The sequence below is a fragment of the Spermophilus citellus genome, assembly GCF_964194105.1.
Source record: "Spermophilus citellus genome assembly, chromosome: 14".
Taxonomy (NCBI): domain Eukaryota; kingdom Metazoa; phylum Chordata; class Mammalia; order Rodentia; family Sciuridae; genus Spermophilus; species Spermophilus citellus.
Window position 1 is genome coordinate 75,761,951 of NC_138194.1, and position 27,895 is coordinate 75,789,845.

General features: G+C 35.7%; 1 pseudogene across 1 annotated transcript in view; it reads left to right on the forward strand.

The window, feature by feature from the left end:
- LOC308633546 (tripartite motif-containing protein 59-like) overlaps positions 1–24,751 on the forward strand; it is an 87,684-nt pseudogene extending 62,933 nt beyond the window's left edge. Inside the window, exons 4-5 of the transcript XR_014024335.1 lie at positions 16,729–16,775; positions 22,309–24,751. The product of XR_014024335.1 is annotated as a tripartite motif-containing protein 59-like (transcript). The remainder of the gene's footprint in view (positions 1–16,728; positions 16,776–22,308) is intronic.
- The last annotated feature ends 3,144 nt before the right edge of the window (positions 24,752–27,895 follow it).

Consider the following 27,895-nt stretch of genomic DNA (forward strand, 5'->3'; position numbering starts at 1 on the left):
TTGATTATAGAACCATGGGGTGCTTATTTTTTAGTTCACTAAGACACATTTTGGCTCATAGAAAACATGATAGTGCTTCACATCAACAGTGCACCTTGTTTGAGTGGGACTCAATATACAAGGAAAACCTGGGGCAGAGGGTGAATAGGAGTTCATGTGAATGTTGTTGTCGTCCTCAGCAACATTCTTGTTCCTATTTTACTTCAAACTAATTAAGAAAGCCAAGTAACCAGTGTGACTAATTTTTTTCTGTCAATGAACTGATGTGTCATCTATCTTTGGAAAGGTATAACTTAATATTTGTTCCTGACAACATATTTTTTTCCTAGGCATTGACTCTTGGATTCTTTAATTCCACATTATTTCTATGTTAAAGAAAGTGATATTAAAAGGAATAACTATATTTCCTAGGCTTCTGGATGTTAAAGATATTGAAACCTACTTAATATTGTTTTAGCTCAAGAAATATTAAAATAATTAAAATAGCATCTTACACAATTTTACAAAAGGGCAGAAGAATAACACATAGTGATTATTTAGGGCCAAATAGTAGAAGTGAAAGGATTAGTCCAATTTTCCAGATGAAGAAATGAAGCTAGCTGGCTTGCCAATCCTGTATGGCTAACAAATACCAGATCTGGGTCATGTCCAGTTTATCTCACTTTCAGCATCAAGCACTGGAATGTTCTACAAGATCAGAGCTTTAACAAGAATTGTCTGAAAATTGGTCGATGCTATGATTCATTATCGAAAGCCCTTTAGACTAAAGATAAAGTGACCTACCAGCTCCACACATGCATTTAATATTAAACAGGGTCATGGAATGTTAGAAGGGGAAAGAGCTGTGGAGAAGGTGGTCCAACTCTCATTTTAGATAAGAAATGTATTTTGTGTGGTTTTTGTGCTTCAGCTGCATCCTGACTCTAATTAGTTTCTTTTTTTGAGCTGATGCTACTTTCTAACTCAATGCTCCTCTAAATTTTTATAGCCTAGATCACTTGATTATTTGAATCATTCCAGCTTGCTATCTTCATTGGCATTAAAATAAAAAGTCCAGGTTTTCTATTATTTTTCCCCATAAGTTAGGTTTCCTAGTAGAAATCTCAAAATCCCATGAGCCACTTCTGCCAAGTATCCATTTAGAACATAAACTTTAGGATTAGAAAAATAAAGATTTCAAAGAAACGGCACTATTTGGTTGAGTTGGCTGGGCTTCCTTTGCTTCTTTAGTATTCAAGTGGACAATTTGTACAATTTCCTTTGCTTTGATCTTGGCTGCCCACACTACCAAGCTGCAGGCACAAATTACTTGCCCATCCCTCCATCCACAAACTTTGAAGGACATAGAAAAAAAATGCAGCCATTGTGAAATTTCCAGACTGAAAGTGCCTACAATTATTGCTGCTGCTGACTTGGACCATATGAGAGGAGGCAGCTCCAGGCTGGGCTGCCCCCAAGCCACCCACCCTGCTATACCTCTTGATCTCGCCAACATCATTTCCTGAATGGTGAAGCTCCCCGTGTGTGTCCACTGGCATGCTCTTGGAAGACCAGGAATACCCAATCAGGAATCAGTTAATGGTGCAGATGAACACAAGGCAGAGTATTCTATTTTACTTGGAACAATGATAACCACGAAATGACTCTGGGTATTTTGTGAATCAGATTGCTGTCAAATCCATGTTTTTTTTTTTTTAATTTGGATACACTTCAGTGATTGTACTGTTCTTTGGTAAGAACTGTTTGATGTTCAAAAACCTTGAAGCCATTTAGACTACTTTCTTTCCCCCTTTTCAAGTACAAGTTTGCATTTTGTCTACCACAAAGAGAATGTGAATGCCAAGAGGTCTTGGTTCACTTTGAAAGTCCAAAGCCACAAACTCTGATTAGCTTCTAGACTTGGCCAGACACATTCTGCAGGGCTCCAGACCTTGTATCAAATGTGACAGTAGCATGTCATAATGAGGAGTGTACTTTGCAGAACAGATCACCTGAATTCAAATCCCTTGGCTGAAATTTGGAACAAATTTTCTTATTCTACTTGGCTTCACCTTCCAATGGGATAGAAAAGTACAAATTTCCTTGTAATACTGACACAATTACAAAATATGAGAAGATGGGAAGAACTTCCCTTTTTGTAAGGTTTATTTGCTTTGGGCATTTGTTTTTATAATAATGAAGAGAAATGATCTTTACTAATATAGGACACAAAAGAAGCAAATATATAATGTTACAATTTAGAAAACAATTTAAAAAATCTTGAGTGAATATTACTTATGCAGCAACTTCTGCTCAACCTATAGTAATACTACCATCTTTTCGTTTATTAAAGTTTTTTCCCCACAATTTTACTAAACCCAATCAATATTTTCTCTAGTTCTTATAACCCTGAGTGTATCTCAAGTGTAGTGAACATTATTTTAATTTGATACTGAGAATTATTTTCTGCAGGCAATTCACTAATAGTGGTGAGAGATTAAAAGGGATGAGACATGGAACTTGCAAAGACAGAAAGGCAAGAGGAAAGAAGGAGGAATAGGACCAGAGATACCAGACAAAATGAGCTAGAATTCTAATGAAAATGTCCAAGTCAGGAGAGGCGAGTCATAAGAATATCTGAGTGTTAGTAAACTAGGTGGAAAAGTTGAGGTTGAAGTCACTTAGATCCTGATGATAGGTGAGCTATGTAGGGATGGAGGCTTTTGTGAGAAACTCAAAGGTGGGACTCAAAATGTAACTGGCTTTTGTGGGGCCCTGTGTTGGGGTTAGGACCAGCAAAGCAGCACTTACTACTGTATTTTCAGGAATATGAAAGTATGTAGTTCATCGAAGACCTTGAATAGATATATGTCAAGTGAATGAAGAAACAAATGAAATGTTATAGTCAAATAGGGTTCAGCAGTAAAATGTAATTAAGTTTATTTTTTGTATTCCAAGTTTAGAATTGAAATTCATAGAGTATTCTGAGATCTATACTATTCTAGTAAAAACTGTCTTCTTGGAATAGTATAAGAAACTAAAGCATTTTATATGGATAGGTCAATATCCTAGACCCTCCTGAACGAGAGGAAATATATACCAAATGGATTACTCATTTTCACTATCAGATTGTGAGAGAAGGAGACATCTGGCAATAAATCATTTTTACCTACCCTAGATAGCTCCAGAAAAGCAGGAGCTTCAGAGAAGGCAAAAGACCAGTTTGGGATGATGCCTTAAAGATCTAAATATAGGCCATATCTTATAATAGCAGTTTCTACTTAGGAAATGGTTAGCACCTAGATTATTATTTTTAAAAATGCATTTTTGTACTAGGGGGGGCCTTATAGAAAGTTTCACCCCCAAAATTCATTCACCTAAACCTTTCAACTACTTAAAGCCCCTGAACATGAAGCTGCAGCTGAAGATAGGGTCTTACTTTTCATCCATGCCTTGATTAACAACTCAGTTATGATTTTTGAAGGCCCTTAGTCCTTCCCTTGTTGTAGGTTGGGTTCCCCTGGAAGCAGATGTTGAGATAGAGTTTAATGTGCAAGGCATTTATTTGGGAGCACTCTGGAGAAATAGAAGGTAGGAAAGGAAGCATAATTGGGCAGGGAGAGAAGCTGATCTCCACTGAAGACCTCATTCCTGTTTCTTGGGGAGCTCTAGAACTGGGCTGACACATCATAGTTGGGGAAAGATGGGTCTTAGTCTTTATAACCCCATGATGATTGGAACTGGAGGAGTTCATTGAATAGGAGAATCTCCTCAAAGTAGAAATGATCTTAGGCAAGCAGTTTTCCTTAGCTGAGACAGTTCCCCTGTCAACACTACCAGTAGCTGGGGAAATGAATCCCTTGTTTCTGGAAGGGAATCCAGGCAGCACCATGGCATCCTACAAAGGTACTTCCTGTGTATTTTTTGTGGTTTCCTTTTGAATGTCAAAGCAAATGAATAAAGAACTGTAAGAGTAACTTTATTTCAAAAGATGATATTAATCATGTAGAATATTCTGCATAACTGGAATATCCATTGTATACTCCCAATTAAACATTTAACACATTTTATTAGATATTTTTTGTCCAAAATCTTGATAAGTATTAAGTGGAAAGTTTGTGAGAGTATTTTTTAAGTCAGATCCATAAAATAGGTGATTTTTATTAATTTTTACATCTGCCTTACCATACCAGAATACAGCATTTGTGGTAGATATCTGTTCTTAGAGATGGCTTTCATTTCTAGGTTTTTACAGTATAAGATCTTTGGGTAAAATGTTTGCATACCAACATAGGAAGATATAACAATGCATACCACCTTACAAGTGACTATGTTCCAAGCTTGTTGCTAATCAGATGTTTAGAACTTGGAGTTGTATAGATTTGTGCTTAAACTGATTTCTTGTAAACTTCATATGGTGATTACTCCATGGTGCAGGTGCTATAGTTTCCAACAGACAGTATTGTTTTTATACAAGTCTGAGTTAATAGCCCTGGCATATAACTATTATAAAGAAAGATACCTGGGATTGATCAATTTCATGTAAATATTCATATACTGTAAATATTTATATGTAGTAGTAGAGCAGAGCAATTTGAGTTGAAGGAATAGATGATGTATTCTAGGCATCTAGGAACCCTTCCCCGACTCATTGTCACCTGAGTACTGAAAGTTAACCAGAGAAAGTGGGGTCTACAGAATAGCCCTCAGGAAGAACAGTCCGTGAAGATAAGCACATGAGCAAAGTCCCTGAAGTAGGAAGGAATAGATGAGGGTGAGGTTCATTTACTTATAATCCTTCATCTCATGAAGTTAATTTGAAACATAAATTGTACCATGGCCTATGGGTTGCTTTGAGTAGTTTTGGATTTTTATGAAGTCAGTGATAATATATTAATAACCCTTTGTTTTAGATTCAATCTTGAAAATTTGGATCCCAGCTCAGAAGCAACTGCTACTGCATGTGGTTTTGGTTAGTGAGTATATGGAAGTTCCCCACTTCATAATGTCTGAAAGGAACCCCCTGTCCCTTAGCAGAGTTTCTAGAAAGTCTACACTCAAACCTTGTTTGATGGGCTTTTGAAGGCCTTTTGGTTTTATAGGGAGTCAGTATTAAACAAGAAAATATATTTGAGAGGCATAATAATTAAGCAGGAACTTAATTTTCCTACAGAACATCTAACAGAAAGAACACAGACCTCATGAAAATGGAATAACAGTATTTAAGAAACACTGGGGTGAGAGGGAAAGGAAGTGGGGAACCAAGGCCTCCTAGATCTTTGAAAAGAATGAAAAGGGACAAAAGAAGAAGTTAACCTCTTGGGTGTTCAGTCTCAGAACTCCCATAATTGCAAGGAAAATTTAACAGTGTTGGGCTGTGCTATTTTTCACGTAGTTTTCCTAAACCCTTCCATAATCTCCCCAGCCCTCACACATTCTCCCAGATTTTGTATTGGGAGTATTATTAGCATGGGGAGGTGAGGGAGCCATAAAAAAAATGGGTATTCTTTGCAGGTGAACTTCACAGTTACATTCCTCAGAGAGATTGCATTTATTTATTAATTTCTATTTTGTACTGATTATATTGATTGAAAGGTTGTGCCAAGGGTCTTTAATTCTGCAGTTCTAGGTCGTGCATGTCTTTTCAGATGTCCTGCTCCCATAGTCCCTGACAAGCCCTCAAGCAAGTCCAGAATGGCCAGTCGAAAAGTCATTCATGTAAGGTGATGTTTACTGTATTAGAAGTGGACTGGAAAGCCAAGGGAGTTGGTATAGTGTATCCACAGCTTTCCTGTAGAGGACTTGTGAACTGACAGGAGTCTTGATGGAACTAATGGGTCTCTGAACCATTCTGTAGACTCCATGTCTATGTGTGAATGATTAGCAACAAGCTGGCTCTGGACAGAGGCAGTATGATACACTAGTTATAAGCATGAATTTTGACAGCAGTCTGGGTTCAAATCATCCCTGATACTTATTACCTGGGTGAACTTGACCAAGTTACTTAGCTTCTTAGTGCCTGGCCCCCATCTGTGTGATATGAAGATGGTGTGATAAAGCCTATCTCCAGTGATTTGCTGTCAAATTGTGAGGAGCTCATCTACAAAAGAGCCAAGCACCAAGAAAGCACTTAAGCACTCCTTATTTGTGATCATGAAAGCGACCTGTGTTTCCTTTTAAATAACATTAAACTAAACTTAAAAATATCTTCCTAGTGAATTCTTTCCTATTTATATACTGTAGTAAAAGTCTACTCTTTCAAGTCTAGGACTTCACATATATCTTAACATGTGATCTATCCTAATTTTGAATTCAACGTGTAAGGGAGTTAAGTTTATGAAAAGGTGTAGCAAGAAGAGGTTTTGAGAACCAGAAAGTACTGATGTGGCCATAAGCAGTCTAGACACCCTCAGACCTTCATATAAAGAGCACCCATTGTGACATAGTTTCCATTATAATGGAGATGAAACACAATAGTGATCACTACCAATGGGCATGTGCAGGGTGCCCTAAACATTATCTTATTTAGGCCCTCTATAAAATGTATAAGGTAGATATTACCAGCTCAGTTCTTCAGATGGAAGAGGCAGATTCAAACAGCTGCAAGAACTTTCTCAAGATTTTGCAACTGGTAATTTGTGGGGCTGGGAGTCTGACACCAACGCATGTTTTAAAAACCACAATATGCAGTTGAAAAACTGCAACAAGCTAAATGTTGTCTTGCAGTGACATCACTTGAGGTACTGTATGCTCAGGGTGGCTGCACAATTGAAGCTTGTGTTGAGTCCTTGCTTTACTGTTTGTGGCATTGTGTATCACTGAATCCATCTGAGCTCATTACAGTTGTAGGTTTTCTGTAAGAGGACTAATGATCTCCACCCCAGAGGGTTGTTTTGAGGATTCTGTGAAATTATCTTAGTACTGTATAGCACAGAACTATGTAAATTTGATTATCTAAAAGGATAAAAGTTTTGAAATGAGAGGCTGGGAGTCTGTGTGAATGAAAGAATCACAGAGAAGTTCAGCTTTTAAATTCTTTCATCATTTACTTAATGCTTACACATTTCAGTTTCTAATTGAAATTGTTTGCCCTTTTCATTTTCTTATTGAGTCAACGTAAACATGTATTAAATACTTACTGTATACCAGTCATGTTTTACATCTGGAAATAAAAAAATGAAAGTAATATGGTATCCACATTCATGTTTCATAAAAAAAAAACAGGATTATAAACAGTGCCTCAGAAGTTTTTCTCAAAATAGTGGGAGAAAAATCATGATGATGAGGTTTGGTTTTGCCCACCTTCCCATTTAATATATTTTCAACTTTCATAGAGGGAAAGGAAAAAAGAAAGATAAACCAATTCACAGTTTTATTTGCTCTCATTATTTAGAAAGAACTAAGTGTAAATGCTTTTAAATTAGTTTTGACTGTATGTCCAGACTGTCATAAGGACATATGCTCATTTATAGGTAGATACCTCTATCTACAAATTAGGTCCTTCCCCAAAGCTGTGAAACATTTAAGTCTTCATAACCATTAAGACTGTTGAAGACCGTTAGCTTTGGCTGTAGATAAGAAGAATAAACAAACCCCTTTCCAAGTCGGCAGTAGCTCTGCTGCCCTTGCTGGCTTTGAAGCTCAGGGAACTCAGAAATCTGAAAAACTGCTTCTCCCCTAAACCAAGAACTCCCATAATGGGTTTCATTGCTTTTGTTTTGTTTTCAGTGTTTCTCCCAGGTGTAGGTGACATAAAGCTTCAACTTTCACCTTGAATAACCTTTAATGATCTTCCGATTTATATTAACTTTTTACTTGAATATAGTTCTTTACTTACCCATCTCTTATCCCCAAATTGCCCTTAAAATACAATGATTATTGTCTTTTCACTCCTAAATAAGCAGGCAGTATGTTGAGGGGAAAGTCGTGGGGGGTTTCCTGTTGATGCTTCCCACTAACCCAGTGATTCTCAAAGGGCAATTTAGCCCCTGGCTGCATGGCCCTATCTATAGACTTTGTTATTGTTGTTATTACAACTACTGTTGCTTTTTAGCTGCTCCATGGATGATGCGCCTCCTATCCTGCAAAGCACTGGGTAACTCCTACAACAAAGAAGTATCTGACCCAAAGTATCCATAGTACCAAGTTTGAGAGACGCTCTGAGTCTAACCTTATTCTGGAATCTGAAGACTTGGGGAGACATAATTGCATTTTTTAATAGTTAGACAGAAAGTATGTCAGCCATAGTCTTGGGTCTCTTAGTGTCAGGTTAAGCACAATCTTACATATTTATTTAGTGTATCAACAAAGTAGGGGAACCCACAAATGAATTTTAGTGTTCCCAAATGAACAAATCAGTTTTGGCCTGGTTTTTTTTTTTTTTTTTTTTTTTTTTGGACACATCTCATAGACGCTCTTGCCTTTATTTTAACTATTGTCTGAGCATAGATGGCAACGATACCATAATCTTTTCATTGTTTAAGATCTCTGAGGATTTAATGTGGCCTGGTCAGTCATCAGGTGGAAAGATAGCAAAGTAGGGAATGCAGTTTCTACTTGTAAAAGGGTTAGAACTTGAATCATCTTAAGGTTTTCTCACTTTAAGTTGCTCATACTACCCCACTCTTCCACAATGATTAAAATTCTTTCCGTGACTTAAGGTGTAGTTGTCTGTAGATCAGCCCATGAAAAAGTGATTGCTTCTTTCTTGAATGAATTTTGTGGATTCCATAATTTTGTGCTCCTCTGTCATTTAAAAAAAAGATACACACACTCTTATCTATTTAAAATATACATGGTGTTTCCAACTAAATTTAAACATCTAGGCTAGATACTCAATCTTATATATTTCATTTTTTTCACAACACCTAGAACATGCACTTAATAGGTACCTAATAGATTTGGGCTGATTGGTAGATATGTGCAGGTTTTTCTTTACCATGGAATTGAATACCATAGTAAAAATAAAAGTATGTGAACATTTTACTGTATTTCATTTTACTGTATTTCATTCTTTTACTGTATAGGAAATATGTGTCTATAACATTATGAATGTAATTATTCATTGTTTTTCTATATTTTTCCATCCCTCTAATGTAATATAAGCACTCTCTTTTAGATTATTTTATTATGTCTTAAAGTACAGTTGTCACTTGATCTTGGCAAGGGCTTGGTTTCAGGACCTACATAGATACCAGCACCTGTGCACACTCAAGGCACAGATATAATATAAAATGGTATAGTATTTGTATATAACCTATATATATCCTCCTGTATACTTTAAATCATCTCTAAATGACTTTTACAATACCATATACACTGTAAATTCTATATAGATAGTTATTATATTGAGTACTTAGAAAATAATGGCAAGAAAAATGTTCATACATGTTCAATACAAAATGCAATCTTTTTAACCATTTTTGATCCATAGTTCATTGAATCTGAGGATGCAGAGCCCATTGGTACAGAGGGCCAACAGTTCCAGGAAAAGATAATTTATTAGATTACTGTAGAAGGACATCCATGCTTATTTGAATTAACCTATTTAGTTTGGTATATTTTGAAGCATTTAGATTTTCTACATAGCTTTCCCACAGAATGTTCCGTCTGTTAATGAGAACTATGGAGGGAGAGAGATGGGGGGGCGAGAGGTGAGGAAAGATAAGAATTTGGATGCATTTCTCACAGGGCAGCAAGTGGTGGGAGGCTTTGCCCTAGACCTCTAGAGCTTATCTCACGTATTTGTTAATCATGTGGAAGAGAGAACTCACAGATTTTAAACCGTTAACTGAAGTACAAACCACACATGTGAAAGAGGGTAGCAATGAAACATGAAAGCAACGCACCAAGTTTTGCAATTCTGCATTTGTTTTGTTTTAAACTTTCTCTAACTATGTTCATACCATAGAGAACAAATCAAAACACAATGAGGTAAACATTCTATACAGTCAGGCGATGAGATCACAGTTAAATACTAACATATTTCTTCCCAGTATTCCCTTGAAAGCGTTTTCAACTATCGCTTTCCAGTTCACAAGTAGCTTTACTCTTCCCTTCTCAGTACTAAAAATTCTCCTGGACTGTTCAAATTTTCTTTTCCAAACAAAACACAAAATTATATATTGCAGATGTGAATTCCTTAGATTAAAAATAGGATCAGAGTTTAAGGTTTGAAGATAAGGTTTAGCAGTCAAAATGTTTGCAGAGTATACTTTACAAATACATATCATTTAATATCCCCAATGTGCTTACAATGTTGCCCACTATGCAAAATAATTCAACCAGAATTATTTTGCTCTTGAGAAGATCTATTCATTTTTAAGATCTCTACTACATATTAATTCTACTACAGGGGTGGAGTTTGATACACTTAAGAAGTGATTTTATATTTGGAAAATACCAGTTACATTTTATCTCAAACAAAGGCATTCCTCAAATATAGGAACAGTATATAAGAGGTACATGGTAGGTCAAGCATACTTCATGTAAACTTTATGTACACTCTAAGGCACACAAGAGTAATCAGTGTATAATTGAATCACTCAATAATGTGGTTGATTGACTTGATGACCTGAGATATTAAGACTTGATGTCCTGAGGATAGAATTGGGATTGCTCCTTTTAACAATAATCCAGCATCTCATTCAGACTTTCATTGGCTTAACTGATGGTCCAAATAATTTTTTTTTTAAATGATGCTCATCTACCATTGCATTATTTGCATGACACCTGTTTTTTACATTACTTAGATTATTAAATTAGTTCTAATACATTTATTTTCTCTAAAACATTATTCTGGGGCTGGGGATGTGGCTCAAGCTGTAGCGCGCTCGCCTGGCATGCGTGCGGCCTGGGTTCGATCCTCAGCACCACATACAAACAAAGATGTTGAGTCCACCGAAAACTAAAAAATAAATAAATTCTCTCTCTCTCTCTCTCTCTCTCTCTCTCTCTCTCTCTCTCTCTCTCAAAAAAAAAATAAATAAATAAAACATTATTCTGTTTGTGTGTTGAGGAAATCAAGAGTGCTACTATGTGACTAAAAGTCCTCAAAGTAAATTCTGCTCTCAATTTCCCTCTTACAATAAAAAATTGTATGATGTCATGTATCTTTTTATTTCATTTAGTTTATTGTTATCATTTTGTTTTTTTGCTCACACATGTAGTAAAGGCCTGGAGAATTACTTGAGCTCTATATGAACTGTTTTCAGTATTAATGTTTGCCATGTAAAACCACATTTGAATTATTTATTTGTGCTATGTAAGAGCAAGACATTAATTGCTGTCTTATCAAATGAGACATTCTCTCTCCACTGTTTTCCATAAAGTTTTACAGCAGAGAGGGGCAGTGGCTGTGGAGGTGGTCTGAGCCAGTGACCTGATGATTGAAAAATCGCTGACTATCTGATATGGGAGATGACTGTACACAGTGTTATCATCCTTCCTGGTTCTTAAATGAAGACAAGAGGTTATGGCAGTGAGATTTCTATTTGCTCAAAATGTACACTGTAAAAATTCAGTGTTTTTTTTTCTGGAATCTATATATATATATACAACCTGTCCATTAGTCACCTCATACATTTTATTATCACTTCATACTTTATTTTCTTCCTTTGACCTCAGGAAGATTCCCAAGTAATTCTAAAACCCATTAGTATCTCTGAACACTCACAAAAAATCCATAAATGATTTCTTAATGGTCATTACTAATCAGAATCCAGCAATCTTGTACTGGAGATCATTGTATGGAGAGTTTAAATCAATCTTTAATATGCAAATTATCCCCTTTTTGTTAATACTATAATCTCTCTTTTGAGTGTGTAAAAATAATTCGAAATGTTTACCAATATAATAAATGTGTGAATTTCACCCTCACTTTCCATTTGTAGTTAGACTTAGAGAAAAGAGGAAGTTGCCAAGCTTCTCTAGTTTACAAATAGAGGGAAGAATTCTTCTAACTGCTGTCCCTTCCCTTCTGGTAGGTCCTTTAAATAAATCAGGTTAGACAAAGGATTTAGTAATATTGCATTTAGTTTTCAGCTCCTGTGGGCACCAGTGCATGTAAGAAATGATCTTGAGTGATGGGTATATAGTGGATGTAGTGATATGTGAAATTTAGAGTAATGCAGATGGTGTTCAAGTCTTGTTTCCACCATATTCAAATTGTGTCCTTTGGGCAAGTCACCTGTAAAGTAGGGATGATGCTAGTAATGACGTCCTATGGTTATTATAAAGAATACATGAGACAATAAATTGCTAGCACAGTGCTCACCATTCAGTAAGCACTCAAAACAGGTTAATCATTACTCTTACTTCTGCTTCCAAGCCCAAGAAAGCATTTTGAGACAAACTGCTTACACTCTGCAATGTAGTCATTAAAAGAATACAAGGGAATTAAGAACATATCTCCAAAATGAGAGACAAAAAATTTCTTGAGGCTTACAGGTTGGAGAATGGTACTATTTATTGGGCATTATTGAAAGTCAAAATAATTTTCATAAATAATGGCTCATAGAATGACCTGAAATTTTCTTCTTTGAGTATACGTCTAGTGCCATCACTTAATTTGTCAATCCACAGAAAATTTGGCCAGAAGTAGTTGACCAAAGCTATAACACTCCTGTTTAGAGGCCGTGGAGTTATTTCAAACCAATCTATCATATTTTTGAATGTTTAGGAAAATGAACTACTTTTATCTGTATTTACATTCAACACAAGAACTTCTTTGACCAAATTTATGGAGTTTTCCCACAAAAACTCAGCCCTCCAATTCTCTGCAGATGTGTACTGCAGATGTGTACTTAGTGTCTCATAATTTAATTCAGTTCTTATACTATTTACCTGAAGTTTATTCAGACCCCACAAATTAAGGGCTTATTTTGATAAGACTATCCCCTCTTTTGACACCAATTGGAAATTGTAGGTCCCCACGTTATTCACAACTTCTGTCCGACTTAGCTACAAATCAGAGGGGAGGGAAATAGTATAACCTGATGAGGTCATTGAGTTTGCTCCATCTGATGTCAGACTTCCTGGATTCCAAAATCTAACTCATCCATGTTTAAGCCTGGCGACTCTGTGAAATGTTTTAGCCTCTTAACCCTAATATCTCCATCACTAAAGTGAGGTAAAAATAGGATCTGCCTCACAGTTGCTGTTGTGGATAAAATCAGATAATGAAAAAGCACTTAGCACATTTACTGGAATGTTTTAAATGGTCAATAAATTAGAATTTTTTGTTGTTAATATATGGAGGGCACTGTTTGATCTATATTAGAAAGCTGATCTAATGAGATGAAATTTTCTTTGCATTGAATATAGTAGTGATGGGCTCCTTAGGGAATCAGGGATCTAAGAGTATAGGAAGAGCTGCCTTAGCTATAAATTTGGGCTGGGAAGGGTGAGTTCATCTTAAAAAAAAAAAAAAAAAAACCTGACAAATTGAATTTAGTGTGTAGACTCCTTGTGTGCTAAGTAGGCTGATGAGAAACTGTCTTTCAGCCCAGCAGAGCCCATTTGTCCAGGACTTTGAATACTGTTATAGGTTGCATTTTGTCCTGCAACATGCATGTTAAAGGCCTCACCCACAGTAACTCAGAATTAGACTTTATTAGAGATAATACTTTTATAGGAGTAATTCAATTAAAATGAGGTTACTCTGGTAGGCCCTAATCTAGTGTGACTATTGTCCTTATCAAAAAAGGAGAGAAGGGCTGGGAATGTGGCTCAGTGGTCAAGTGCCCCTGAATTCAATCCCCAGTACCAAAAAACAAAAACAAGAACAAATAAAAAAGGGAGAGATTTGGACAGAGACATGCATACAGTAAAAACCCCACATAAAGAGACATGAAGTGAACTCAGCTATCTATAAGCCAAGGAGAGAGGCCTGGAACAGATTTTTCCTTGTGTTCTTTAGAAGAAACCAACGGGTCAATGTCTTGGGTTTTGGAATGCAAGACAATGAATTTCTGCCACAATTTTGTAATGCTTGATTATGGGAGCTCCAGCCGCCGAATACAGACACTTAATAAAAAGTACCCTGGAGTGAAGTTAGGGTATCAGTAATGGAGGAAGTGGCATGGGAAAGAATCTAGGCCTCCTTGGGTTGCTAAGACCCAGTCACGGTGCCCCTCCAGGAGAGGACTCTCAGGGGTCTTTCCAGTTTAGATGTGCTTTGACGCTAATAGTTCATTAGGAGATAGAGTGGCCAATTTTGACCTCATAGATAATCATGGCTTAGTGTGACCTCTTGTCTCTCATTTCCTTGCTGCAAGAATCACTGGATCTTTGTGTCTTAATTTATCCCACTGACAAAATGGGAAAGCTGGACCAGAATTACTCTTCTAAAATGACTCTGTGGTGAACACTAAGAAGAACATATTCAGGGTAAGAAGGTGTGGCTGGAAGCTAGAATACTTGCTTGCATATCATGTGAGAGGCCCTAAGTTCCATCCCTAGGGGGGGAAAAAACCCAGCAACAACAAAACCATGTTCTACTTTGTATGCATAGAATTTGGGATGGATCATTCTTCTCCTCTTTCACCGATCCTCATCCCCCAACTTCATTCTAACTCAAACCACCATAGGCCCAGAGCATACCGATTTAATGATTCTATGCTAGGAAGAAAGAATAGTTCCACTAGGCAGCGACTCTCTTCTCCCAGAGTCATAAAAACATCACACATTTATGACTTGCATGGAATAAAAAACTGTGAGCTTTGGTTGTTTCTGTAAAAAATCTGTCATCTCTCTGTGAAAACTGTTTTTTTTTTTATCACTGAGAGGGTTACTGTAATAATCGTAGACTTTTAAATGCCATTTTATACTTATTCTTTCCCCCAAGAAACAATGGGATTTTTGCATCTTTCTTTATGAGCCGTTATGACTCAATTGCAAAAACATTAAAGTGTTGAAGGGCAAAAAACACAGCTAACCCTGGGGAAATTTCTTAAGCAAGTAAAATCTCTGCTGGTGTTCCCTCCTTTCTTCTTCATGCCCAGCACCCACTCCTTTCTTTTTCTCCCTGAAGCTAAGCCTCAGCCTGTCTTCTCATTGGGTTATAGATGAGACTTATCCATCATGATGAACTAAGAAAATAGTTTTCTCTATTCCTCACAAAAATCCATGATGAAATTACCATCATGTCCTTTTCATAAGTAAGAAAATTGAGACTCTGTTTTATAAAGTAACTTTCCCAAGACCATATAATTAGTAAATGCCAGAACTGGGATTGGAACTGGTCTGCTTTGTCATTCAGCCTTTGTTTTATCCACTTTATTTTTCTCTCCTCTTTTACTCTATCTTTCTGGGGAATGTTTCTTTGGTTCCCTAATTAGCATACTTGTGGAGCTGTAGACATCAATACTGATTTCCAAACAGTCATTAGTTCTTGCTGTCTAATTGAGCCTGGCCATGCTCTTCAGCCAATTTCATGGTGACCACTTTCATGTAAAAGTTTATGGAACTGAAACCTCTTAATTCTGCCATAATGTGAGGCATAAATCTTCCAATATGTGCATTTTTAAAGCAATTATGCATTAGTTGGATGGCACAAATGTTGATTTTTAAAAGTTTCTATTTGTTTTAATGGGACAATTATTTTGCAAACATTTTGATGACAAGTATCTTTCTCTATAGGAAGTAACTATAAGTCAAAGGCAGAAAAGGAATTTACCAAGTAAAAGATAACAAAAATCACTGGTGAGTTGAGGCTCCTCATTGACCTTTCATATGATAAAAGAGAGAAGAGGAAGCATATGGACCCTGAACACAAAACAATCACTGGAGCCTCTTTATGGCCATATGACTTAACAATCTAGGGGAGGAATTGAAACAGAAATGGAATTACCGGAGAAGCCACAATAATAAACTTCTTTTTTACCCCAACCCCAGCAAAATGGTGTTTAATGAATGACAGCTGATGAAACAAGGCTAAAAACAAGAAGAGAAAATCATGTTTGACATTTGTAGAAGGAGTTGCTAGGCATGCTCTAGCATTGTTTAATTTATTTTCAACAGAATACTACACTTATTTTCCCCCATAGATAGTCTCTTCTCCCAACATTGCCCATTACCTTAAAATCTGTTAATTGTTTTGGAAAGAAGCAGTCATCTTGTGGGCCTATCAAGAAGTTCTATAGGAAAGGCAACCCACGTGACCTGAGAGCTTCAACATTCACAGAACCACAAGCCTGGTCCTTTGCTTATAGCCAGCCTTTCCACTCTCTGATTTATTTTGGTAGCATGGCTGATTTTTCAGAGGATTCTCTATTTTTAGAAACCCAAGACCACTGTTCCTCATTAGGCATGTGGGGAAAGAGTTTCCCTTAACTTGACACCACCCCTAGGGCAGGCTCTAGAATCTGAGAAATGGCAGTGAATCTGTAGATTATATTCACAGAAGTGAGACATCCCCGGATGATCTCAGAGTGTCTGCCTGCCCTCAGGTCTTCTTAGCCTGGCATAGCGGCAATCAAGAAGATTCCCTTCTGCCTGGTTCTCACTCACTTGCAGCCTGTCCTTTGTATGCACTGATCATTTCCTCCAAACCTAATTGTTTGGCTGTTGGGTCTCTCATTGCCAGTCCTTACTATGACTCTTTACCATTTCAAATGTATCTGATCCAAACCAAGTTCTTCACCTTCTCCACATACCTGGCCACTCTTTTAATCTCTCTTGTGTCTGTTTAAAAAGTAATCTTTGACTCCTCCCTCAAATTCCTCTTTGCTTCTCTCTCTTCAATATCAGCTCAATTCAGAAAACAACAGCAAGAAGAACAACATTGAAACCCCCAGGTGATTGCTTTTCCTTGAGAGTGAGTATGTGTGGTCTCAGTTATTTTCTTCTACAGTTGCTCTGCCAGCTTTTCCCCCTCCAGAGACTAACCATGTCCTAACTGGCACCACTGCCTGTCTTTTCTCCCTCTGATTCTTTCTGCAATCACATAGTTGTGCTTTTTTCAAGACAATATTTTCCTTCAGTTTTTCAACTGTTCAGGAGCCTGAAATAGGATCCAGGATTTGCAGAATCAGCCCTAAATTCTTTGCTAATTTGGAAAGTGTAACAAATTTTAAAATTCACCAAATCTCATTTCCCTTCAACACATTTCTAGTTCAGACAAGACAATCCTCATTAACCTCGACAACAGTGATTTTTTTTAACTTTCCTATCTCTCTTCCTTAGATTTTAAAAATATTTTAGTTTATCTGGATCCTTTCCATTAAAATCCAACCTCAGCTCATGTCTTTTTTTCTCTCTGATCACCTCAGCCCACAACCTTGACTGATTTTTTTAATGAATTTGAATTTCTATTGGCCTCTTTTTTTCAGCTAGAAAGATGAAGAAAAAGAAGATGAAATGGAGGAGGAAGGGGAGGAGGAGGAGAATATGGAGCAGGAAGAGAATATGGAGCAGCAGGAGGAGGAGGATAAGAGGGAGAGCTAGAGGGAGAGAGATTTGAAAATGCCACATTGCTGGATAGGAAATGGGAGGAAGGTGCCTTGAACCAAGACATGCAGGTGGTATCTAAAAGCTAAAAAGTCAAGGAAATGGTTTCTCTTCTAGAGCCTCCTGATACCTCCAGTGTGTATATTGGTTTAAGTCCCTAAATTTGTCACAGCAGCAATGGGGATCTAAAACAGCAAAAAAAAAAAAAAAAAAAAAAAAAAAAAGCTGATTATGTAAGATATTTTGTGCCTGTGTATTTCTGGGTAGAAAGCAAAAGTCAGTAAGTAAGATAATGGATTAGAGGAAATAATTTGGTGCCCCCTACTTGATTGGCTCATTGCATTTGTCCATTTTCCATGCATCACCAACCTCTCTCTTTGCAGATACACCAAGCTAATGCAGGTTACATGCACATTACATGCTGGGCTTGAAAGTGGAACTGTGGGTAGGGCCAGTGCATATTCTGAAGGGTCAGTGAAAAACTTTGTTTGCCTAAAGCTTTTTTTAAAGCTATTTTTAAGGTCCAATAATACCACATCAGTTCACAATAATTAATTAAGAATGAAAACTTACTTACCCTATGAAGAACTCTTCTCAGAAATTTCAACATACTTTTCACCTTCTTGGGGTTCAAGTTCAATATTTTCAAGGCTGTTTGTGAAATTCATTGCAGAGAAATAAACTTCACACCAGAAACAAAAATTTTTCTTTACATCATTCATTCATTTCTACTATCAGTCTATCTCATTGCTAATGAGATTCTAGGAGAGTTCATTTCCTGAATACTTGTTTTTTTTTTTTTTCTTCCAAGAGGTTGAAATGAAATCAACTCAGATCTAAATAATAAACTGTCAGTAATGTTGAAATTTTTTGGTCTTCATCATCTATTTTTTTTCTCTAGAAATAAAGTCTTAAATTCAGAAATTGCTGTAATTTTTAACTTATATTTAGCTATATTTGCATTTAGCTATACTACACTAAGTCTGAAATATTATTCTTATTCTTTTTAGTCACTAATAATTATTGAGCACTTACTGTATGCTAGACACAGTATAATGTAGTTTACATTCATAACATGTGATTCTCAAAATAGCTCTGTAACGTAGTATGGGGGGTTGATTGTATTGATGGCTTCAATTTTTCGCTTGTCCCTGAATCCTTATAATAATTTCTTTCAATACAAACTTAGGGCTTAACCCTCTGATCTGTGAAACACTAGAAATTTGATGCAGTCAGAGACTTGAAAAAGTGCATGTACACTTCCCTTCTGTTTTTTGAACCTCTGTCACTACCAGTAGACAGGCCTAGACTAACTTTATGTTGATACATTTGACATGTACGGAGAAGAGCTAAGACATTCTAAGGAAGCTCCCAGTTTTCCTTCTGGGAGACTGCAGAGACCTGAGTAATCCCCCCAGCACGGATTAGGAGTTATAATGAGTAGTTAATTGCTTGAAAGGCTAAGTTTTGAGGTTGTTGAATATTAAGTAATAGTTAACTGGTACAAGAAGCTAATAATATTGTTCTTATTTTATATATGAATGAACTGAACTTTAGAAGGATTGAATATCTTTCTTCCTATTTTGCTTCCAAATGGTTTGCCTCTGAAATGCATGAACTTAACAAATATACAATCACAATATAACTTAACAAACTAAGAAGGAAACTGTTCAGCCTAGTAAAAGATATTATAGTTATATATAGATATAGATGTATAGATATATAGATATAAAGATATATATACACACACATTTATCATATAATGCAGCAGTGTGTATACATATGTATAAACATAAAACATGCATGCATATGTATGTGTGTGTAAGGTGGTATTTCCATTCTTCACGGACAGAAACAAGCATTATAAAATATATAGATGTGATATCACGGGACTTTAGGTGATAATCATTGATTGGTTAGTTTTACTTTGATGACAGTAGACATTTTTGGTGGCATAATTTTCCTGTTGTATGGGGACATTCTTTATGCTACAGGATGCTTATGGACTTATTCCTTATAATGTTGCTAATGTTCTCTCATCATAATGACCACTAAATGCCCCTACAGTACTTTTTATAATTAATTTTTGTCCCTATGAATTATCCTAAATTTCTAAACCTTTCTGGATAAGGGATAGCTGTGGGTGGGGTGGGGAGAGAGATCACTTCCAGTTGAGAAGTACTGTTGGAATTTTTAAAGTACTAGATTCAATACAAAATACATGTGATTTTTTTTTCGTGAGCATAAATATGCTAATCTGAAAAATATTTAACTTAATTTTTAAGGATTAATAAATTATTTGAAACAAGAATACCAGGTAAAACTATAGTTCTTTTTCCACTAGCCCTGATATTCTTCCTTTGTCCTCTGACTCCATTGTAAAACTCTCCATTTCCTTAGTAGTAGCTACTATCCTGACTTTTGTGGTAATCACTTTTTGAATTCTTCTTATAGCTTCACAATGTAAATGTGTGTCCCTACTCACTACATTTTTTATGATCATACTTTTAAAATATGCTACATCAGCCTTTTAAAATCTTTGATTATTTTCATCATCCATTTTTTTTTCAATTGATCTGTCAAAGAATTTTAAATGTTTACTTATTTCAGGTCCAGAGCATATTTTAAGTTTAGAAAAAAATTATGGTTATATCATTTATATAATCAACCTATGCAGAGTTTATTCAGAGGCTGTCACTACTGTGCATTGATTTAGAAAATATTGTCATTTTGGCCTAGTTTGTGTCTTGGGATGATGATCCTTGGCTTTCTTCAATTAACTTCAGGGCCAAGAAACACATTATGTTAAACAGTGAGATTAATAATTATTTCTCAAACTACAAGCCTTGATTGGCTTCCAGGGAAGCTATTAACAGTGGTTCTTTTCAGTCCATATTTGTTCTAGAATTACATCATCCTTTTAACCATTTATATGTCACTTTTTAAATCAGGAATGATACAGAAAGTGGCTTTTGCTTCAGCCCTTTCTTCTTACCCAATTGCTTTTCATAACACTTTCCTTTCAAATTAGAAAAAAAAATTGGCCTTTATGTGGGATCATGACGCTCTTTTTGAGGCTCCTTTTTATTCCCTCTTAATTCTCTACTTTAAGTCAGAGTGACTTTAGAATATCCACTTACAGTACAATAGGGAAGGTAAAAGCTGTTTATCCTTTTGAAGTTGGCAGGTAAGTTGATTGGTTGGATATGTGAGAGCTATTCAAAACTAACAACATTTGTTTTTTGATTATAATAGAAATACATATTCATTCCAGAAAACCTTTGGGAAAAATACAAAAGTACAAAAAAATAGTAAAAACTACAGAATGAATGCCTTATTGACAGAGTTCCTTCACCTTTTTCTTTCAAGAACATGCATTTACTTATTACTTTCAGGGACAGCACCCTGTGGCCACCTCCTAATGCTGTTCTGTTAGTTCTATGCCAATGTTGCCTTCCCATCTGTATTGTGGGTTTTCCTCTCTTTTGCTATGATTCCAAGGGCCATTATACTCCTCTGTAAAAAGTCCCCACCAGGTGAACTCATCCACCATGTACTTTAGTCTATAGTCCTGCTTTGGACTCTCTCTTATTGAGCAGCCTCTCTCTCTTCCCGAGACCTTTGGACTATATTGAGCATTCTTACTAAGTGAGCAGACTCATGGTCATACCAGTCTGGAGGGTCAATTGGCAAGCAAAATAATACAAAGCTCATTAATGTAAATCTCAGATCAACCCTTTTCCTTCCTCTCACCCAATCCCTCTTCTTCCACCCAGATTGAAAAATATCTGAATGATTATTAACGGATTTCTTTAACTTTACTCTAACTTTGTTTCATGTACTCTCTTAGATTCCCAGTTTTCTGAGGGAGCACTCAAGTGCTCTTAGGGAATAGTCTCAGTGTAGTATGATAAAAATGAAGTTTGCTTTTGGAACTACATGGCACAGTAGAAATTCAATGATTGTTAGTAAATACAATGATTTACAATTTTAAGTTGGAGAATCCATGCATCATCCAAATGAATATGATTAGTAATACAAAAACAGATTTAATAAAATATATGTATTTAATTATTTGAATGATATGTTGCCTATCCATCTGTAGTAGGTTGCATTATTCTTGATATCCTTTGACAAGGCTGGGAAACTGCAGTGTCCTGTATACTTTTCTTTTTACTCAGAACACACACATGACTATATCTGCTCATTCTCCTATCATCTATGGTGATTAACATATTTGTATAGTGGTATAGAATTAATTAAATTTTGATACTGAGATATATTTTTTGAGCTAAGTATGCACTTTAACTAGCTAGCTCCCAAAGCTTAAGACCTAAAAGAGGTAGATTTTCAATAAATAGGTAGTGAATGAAGAAACCCATAAATTTACACAGCCATACTGCAGAATACCCCAAGGTATATCTGCTTTCAGTTCCCCTAAGAAAAGTTTTGGGCTCAATAGGTTATTACATTATCAAAGTTATTGAATTAATTTTAGGTATTGTTACAAGTTCATAATTGTAAGCTGAATGATCACCTAGTAAAGAAAGAATGATAATCCTGAAGACAAATAAAGAAGCATTTATTAACATTTATTTATTGATACATGCAACAAATACTTATGAGCACTTGCTATATTTACCCTCCACTCTTAATGTTAGGCTAAGAGGATGTAACTATATAAACATGTGAAAGACTGGCATGATTCTCGCTCTTACGGACTTTGTAGGCTAAGGGAGGAGATAAGTACATAGTTCATTTCAAGAATTTACAGTCTATATTATGATACATAAATACATAACCTAAGCTAGTGGTCTTCAACACTCAGAGAGCATCAGAATCATTTGGAAGAATATTTATTTATTTATTTATTTACTTTAGTTTTTGGCGCCCACAACATCCCTGTCCGCATGTGGTGCTTGAGGATGGAAACCTGGCCTCACGCATGCCAGGCGATCGCGATACTGCTTGAGCCACATCCCCAGCCCCCTGGAAGATTTTTTAAAACAGATTACTGGCACCATCCTAAGACGTCAGATTCAGCATTTGGGATGGGGCCCAAAAATTGCATTGGTCCTGCTGGTCCAGGGATCACACTTTGAGAACCATTGCTTAGATCAAAGGAACCACTGGTGAGGCTGAACTAAATTTTGTAACCTCATTATTTTAATTATAACAAGACATGTTATAACAATTAATTATAACAAGACATTATTTTAATTATAACAAGACATTAGAACAAACATGCAATATTAATTTGTATAGATATATTTCTTTCTGCCTGCTTTTTCAAGAAGAGAGTTTGATCTTTAGCAATGTTTTTGGCCATGTATATGGGGAAAGAGTCTTGTGTTTTATCAGAAAGAAGATATTTTGTTTAAGCTAGAAAAGAAAGCCAAGATCTATGAGGGTAAGTGTGTCCCTGTGATGATTATGTCCTAGAGACATAGTGAGATCTCAAAAATGGAGCATCACAAGAGAATGGTTCTGGGTATGGAACCTCCCAGTGCTTCCTACGACTCCCATATTCAGCACCTGGACATGGAGTCCCAAAGAAACACAATAGTCAGATGAGCAGGAACCATGCAAGCCATAGCAAAGGACATTTGGAGATTCTAAGTGATGACCAAGGGATAAACATGCTCCCATTCTCAATAAACTGATACTGTATAAGGTAGGGCCCTAATAACAGCAGGGATTTCTTGCTAGCTAAATAGAGAGGTGAGGGCAGGGATTTAAATAGATTTAATTATAATGAGACACCTGGCACCTCTCATCTGGTGGCTGCTGAGGAATTCTGTGTCCTCATGGTGGACTTGCCCAGCTCTTTGTGAATAACAAAGAATCTGGAAAAGTTGGAGAAGATAAAGCATATATAGTATCTGAATCAGGAGATCAATAAAGAAATGCAAAATTCTGAGGATGAGTTAATGTGACCCATTTGTTACAGTATATTTGAAGATTCTCATGTACTTCCATGCTCTCATACGTTTTGTAGAAATTGTTTGGAAAATGTTCTTCAGACATCTGGTAACTTTTATATATAGAGACCTTTACGAATTCCACTCAAGTACCCTAATTGCAGAAGTGTTATTGAAATTGCTCCAACTGGTATTGAATCATTACCTGTTAATTTTGCATTAAGAGCTATTATTGAAAAGTACCAGCAAGAAGACTATCCAGATATTGTCACCTACCCTGAACATTATTGGCAGCCATTAAATGTTTATTGTCTACTAGATAAAATATTAGTGTGTAGTCATTGCCTCACTATAGTTCAACATCATGGTTATTCTATAGATGACCTTCAAAGTTCTGATCTGAAAGAAAAGGACACACCTCAAAAACTGCTTAAATAGTTAACTGATCCACACTGGACAGATCTTTCTCATCTTATTGAAAAGCTAGAACAAAAATCTTATTCTGAGAAAATGGTCCAAGGTGATAAGGAAGTTGTTCTCCAGTATTTTAAGGAGCTTATGGATACATTGGAACAGGGAAAAAAATCAGTTTTCCCAACAGCTCTCTGTGATGTTGGCAATCTGATTAATCAAGAATATATTTCACAAATTGAAAGAATGAAAGAAATGAGAGAAACAGAAGCTTGAATTAATGACAGTGTCAACATTGTTATGTGTCTCCACTTAAATTTCTTGAAAAAATTGATGATGCCCGCCAATGTGTGCAGATCTTGAAACAAAGACCATTTCCTGAAGTCCAGCCTGTTGAAATTTATCCTTGAGTAAGCAAAATATTAAAAGAAGAATGAAGCAGAACAGAAATTGGACAAATTAAGAAAGCTCTCATTCCTGAAATGAAAATTTCTTCAAAAAGAATGCTATGTTCCTGGCCTGATAAGGATAAAAAAGAAGTTGAATTTTTACAAATTTTAAACATTGTTATAGTTACATTAATTTCAGTTGTATTAATATTAACACTCTTTTTCATCCAGCACATAATAACCTTCTTAAATGAAATCATTTCAATATGTTTTTCTGAAGTCTCTCCGTCTACTTACCAAAGTTTATCTAACAATCTTAATGATTTAAAGAATATGCTATGTCATCCCTTTTATTTATTAATTCGTGTGGAAAATAGTTTCTTATTGAAAACTCAAATCAGTTTAGCTATTGTGAATTGCTATAAACATTGATGTGGCTGTTAGATGCCCTTCAATAGATGAATGGATAAAAAAATGTGGCATATATACACAATGGAGTATTACTCAGCAATAAAAGAGAATAAAATCATGGCATTTGCAGGTAAATGGATGGAGTTAGGGAAGATAATGATAAGTGAAGTTAGCCAATTCCCAAAAAACCAAATGCTGAATATTTTCTTTGATATAAGGAGGCTAATTCATAGTGGGATAGGGAGAGGAAGCATGGAAGGAATAGATAGGGCAGAGGGGCTGGAGGGGAAGAGAGGGGGCATAGGGTAATTTATGATGGTGGAATGTGATGATGATTATTATACAAAGTACATGTATGAAGACATGAATTGGTGTGAATATACTGTATATACAACCAGAGATATGAAAAATTGTGCTTTATATAGGAAAGGTAGCAGAATACAACAGTCACTAATATGCCATTATGTAATAATGTGAGTATGTAACAGTTGTGATTCTACAATCTGTATTTGGGGTAAAAATGGGAGTTCAAAACCCAATTGAGTCTAATGTATGAAAGATGATATATCATGAGCTCTGTAATGTTTTGAACAATCAATAAAAAAATTTAAAAAAAAGAATTGTAATGCATTTTGCTGTTCATATATAAATAAAAAAAGAGTTAAAAAAGAAAACTCAAATCAGAATTGTAAATGGACTTATTGTATATAGCAGAGGCTAACCACTGCTAAATGAGAGAAATAGAGGTAGCATAAACAGCAAATCAAATTTGAGTTGCAACAAATATAAATATATAGAAATGTTTAAACTTATGCTTTTGTTGAATAGAGATATCAGAGATAATATTCAAGTCATAATTAGAAAACTACAATAAAATCTAGTAAGTGATTTGGAAATTAATTTTTATTGGCTTGAAAGAGGTTGACTTAAAGCTGCTGAGAGAATTTACACATTCTTATACCAATATTGTCTTTTACTTCAATGGTTGGCTTTGCATTTTTCTCTATATATAGCTTTTAGATTAAAAGATGGCAAAATGCTCAAAAAAAAAATCCTCAAAAGCTTCAAGCTTTTGAATGGATGAATAAGGATGGTAAAAGATTAAAAGGTCAAGCAGCAAAATCTTTGATAAAGGACTGCTTTAAGATCTTTTTGGTCAAACATGACTAGATAAAAAGCTCTTAAATGTTTAACACCATTTATTTCAAATAAAGCTATTGCTTTTGGATAATCACTATTAGGGAACAATGACAATTTTTAATACTTGTTTTTATAATAAGTTTATATATTAAGATTGTCATTTGGGAGCTGAGTGTGGTGGTATAAGCCTGTAGTCCTAATTATTTGGGAGGCTGAGTCAGGAGAATCTCAAGTTCAAGGTCAGCCTGGGCAATATAGCAAGATCCCCTACCCCAGCTCATTTCTCACAAAAAAAGTTTAAGAACTGGGAATCTAGCCCAGTAACAGAGCCCTTGCCTATGTGATCCCCTGCACCACCAAAAAAATTTTGTTATGTTTTAATTTTTTTAGTCAAATCAGTTCTTTGATAAAAACTGTAAAACATGTGACTAGACAGTCATGCTGATAATATACTTCATTTCAACAGATTTTGATAGCATGATGTAAACTATATTCATCTTAAAAATAAAATTTTATCAAATGTTAAATATATAGATTTAAATGTTAAATATGTAGGTTTAGTTATAATAAATAAATACTATTTCTCACACATCTCTTTGTAGGCTCAGATTTGTATTCATCTCTCAGTTAATAAGGCAATTATAAAAGTATCTTAAGAGAATTTTAAAAATAGTAAGCGTGAATCTTGGGGGGAAAGACTAATAAAGATTTTCATATTGAACATCCATCAAGGGATATTTATTAGGTTGGCAATGTGGCTCAGCAGTAGAGCTCTTGCCTTGAATGTGTGAGGCCCTTGTTAAATTGAAATGACTCTATTAGGACGTTTCCGAATCACCCAAATGTATCCATGGTCAACAGTGTCTTAGGATGAGGGACACAGTGTATCTGATAGGTAGTGTAGTGCTATGATTGGTGGAATAGGTTCAGGAATCACCTGCTTACACTGGAGTGTGTCATGTGATAGTTACATGACCCTGGACAATTGGCTAAAGGTTTTGTGTCTAGTTCTGCATTTGAAAAATGAGTGTAATGTTATGCCTACTTCTCAGGGTTGTTGTGAAGATTAAATGAATTATGGCTTCAAATTTTAAAATACAAGAATTCAACATTAATGACTATAGATTGCAGCCAATTTATACAAATGGGAATTACAAGACTACATTTCAAATGGAAAAGAATGGGGCTTGTAGGGAATACTCTTCTTGGAGTCTTAGTATTCAGAAATTTCTTCAAAAGACCTAGAAGGACCTGTAATTGTTGTTATTAGACCATGATCTGTTTTAAGGTAAGATTAATTGAAATTCTGTGAAATATTCAGTGCATTAATGGTGACAGTTTTAACATTAGAATAGAAACACCGAAGATTTTAAACATTAGCTAAGGTGACTGTTTTGGGCTTCAGTGCTGTCTTTTTTCATTTTTGTCCTTGATGACTCAGGCTATAAAAATATCATTACCTAAGTTGAAAAAATGTATAAGACCCACCCCTATTCCATGTGTGATCCATAGAATAAGACCCTGGAGAATAACACGGGGGGTGGGTTCCTCCCTGGCTATTTCATCATATTAAACATCTGTGCATTTCATTTTAGCTTATATTATAGCTGGCTTTCTTAGTTACAGGCATACAGAGTATTTTTTCCCCAAAAACAAGCTCTGTTTCTTGTAACTCACCATCTCCGTTTTGATTCCTTAATTCCACTGGCAATTTGGAGCGGCTTGCTTACTCATGTTGTGTCTGCAGTTTTGGAATCTTAGCCCTTGAGTCATGTAATTTCAGAAATCTTTGCCTTCTGCCTTATGTATTAGCAGCAATCAGGCAGCCCCTTAAGACCTTCCTGGAAACATCCCAAAATACCTCAGCTTTTATTTTGGTTTTAGCTTGAAGGAATTCCAGTCAAGTTAGCCTTGAGTTCTTAATTTTGACTGACCACCCAGCTGAAGACAGCCTCAGAGATCCCCAGTTAACACTCTGGGCAGCAATCCGTCGATTTCTGAAAATTTACAGTCAATTTTTTCTGTCGAGTTTCCAAAGTCACAATTTAACTTTTTATTCCAAGGAAAACTTTTTCTGTGATTAATGTTTAGTACTGGTAATTTCTTTCTTTCCTAATTAGCTTATCAATGTAATGCTGGGTTCCAAAGTAGAAAAAAAATAGTTATAGGGCAACGATTCATTGAGAAGTATATATT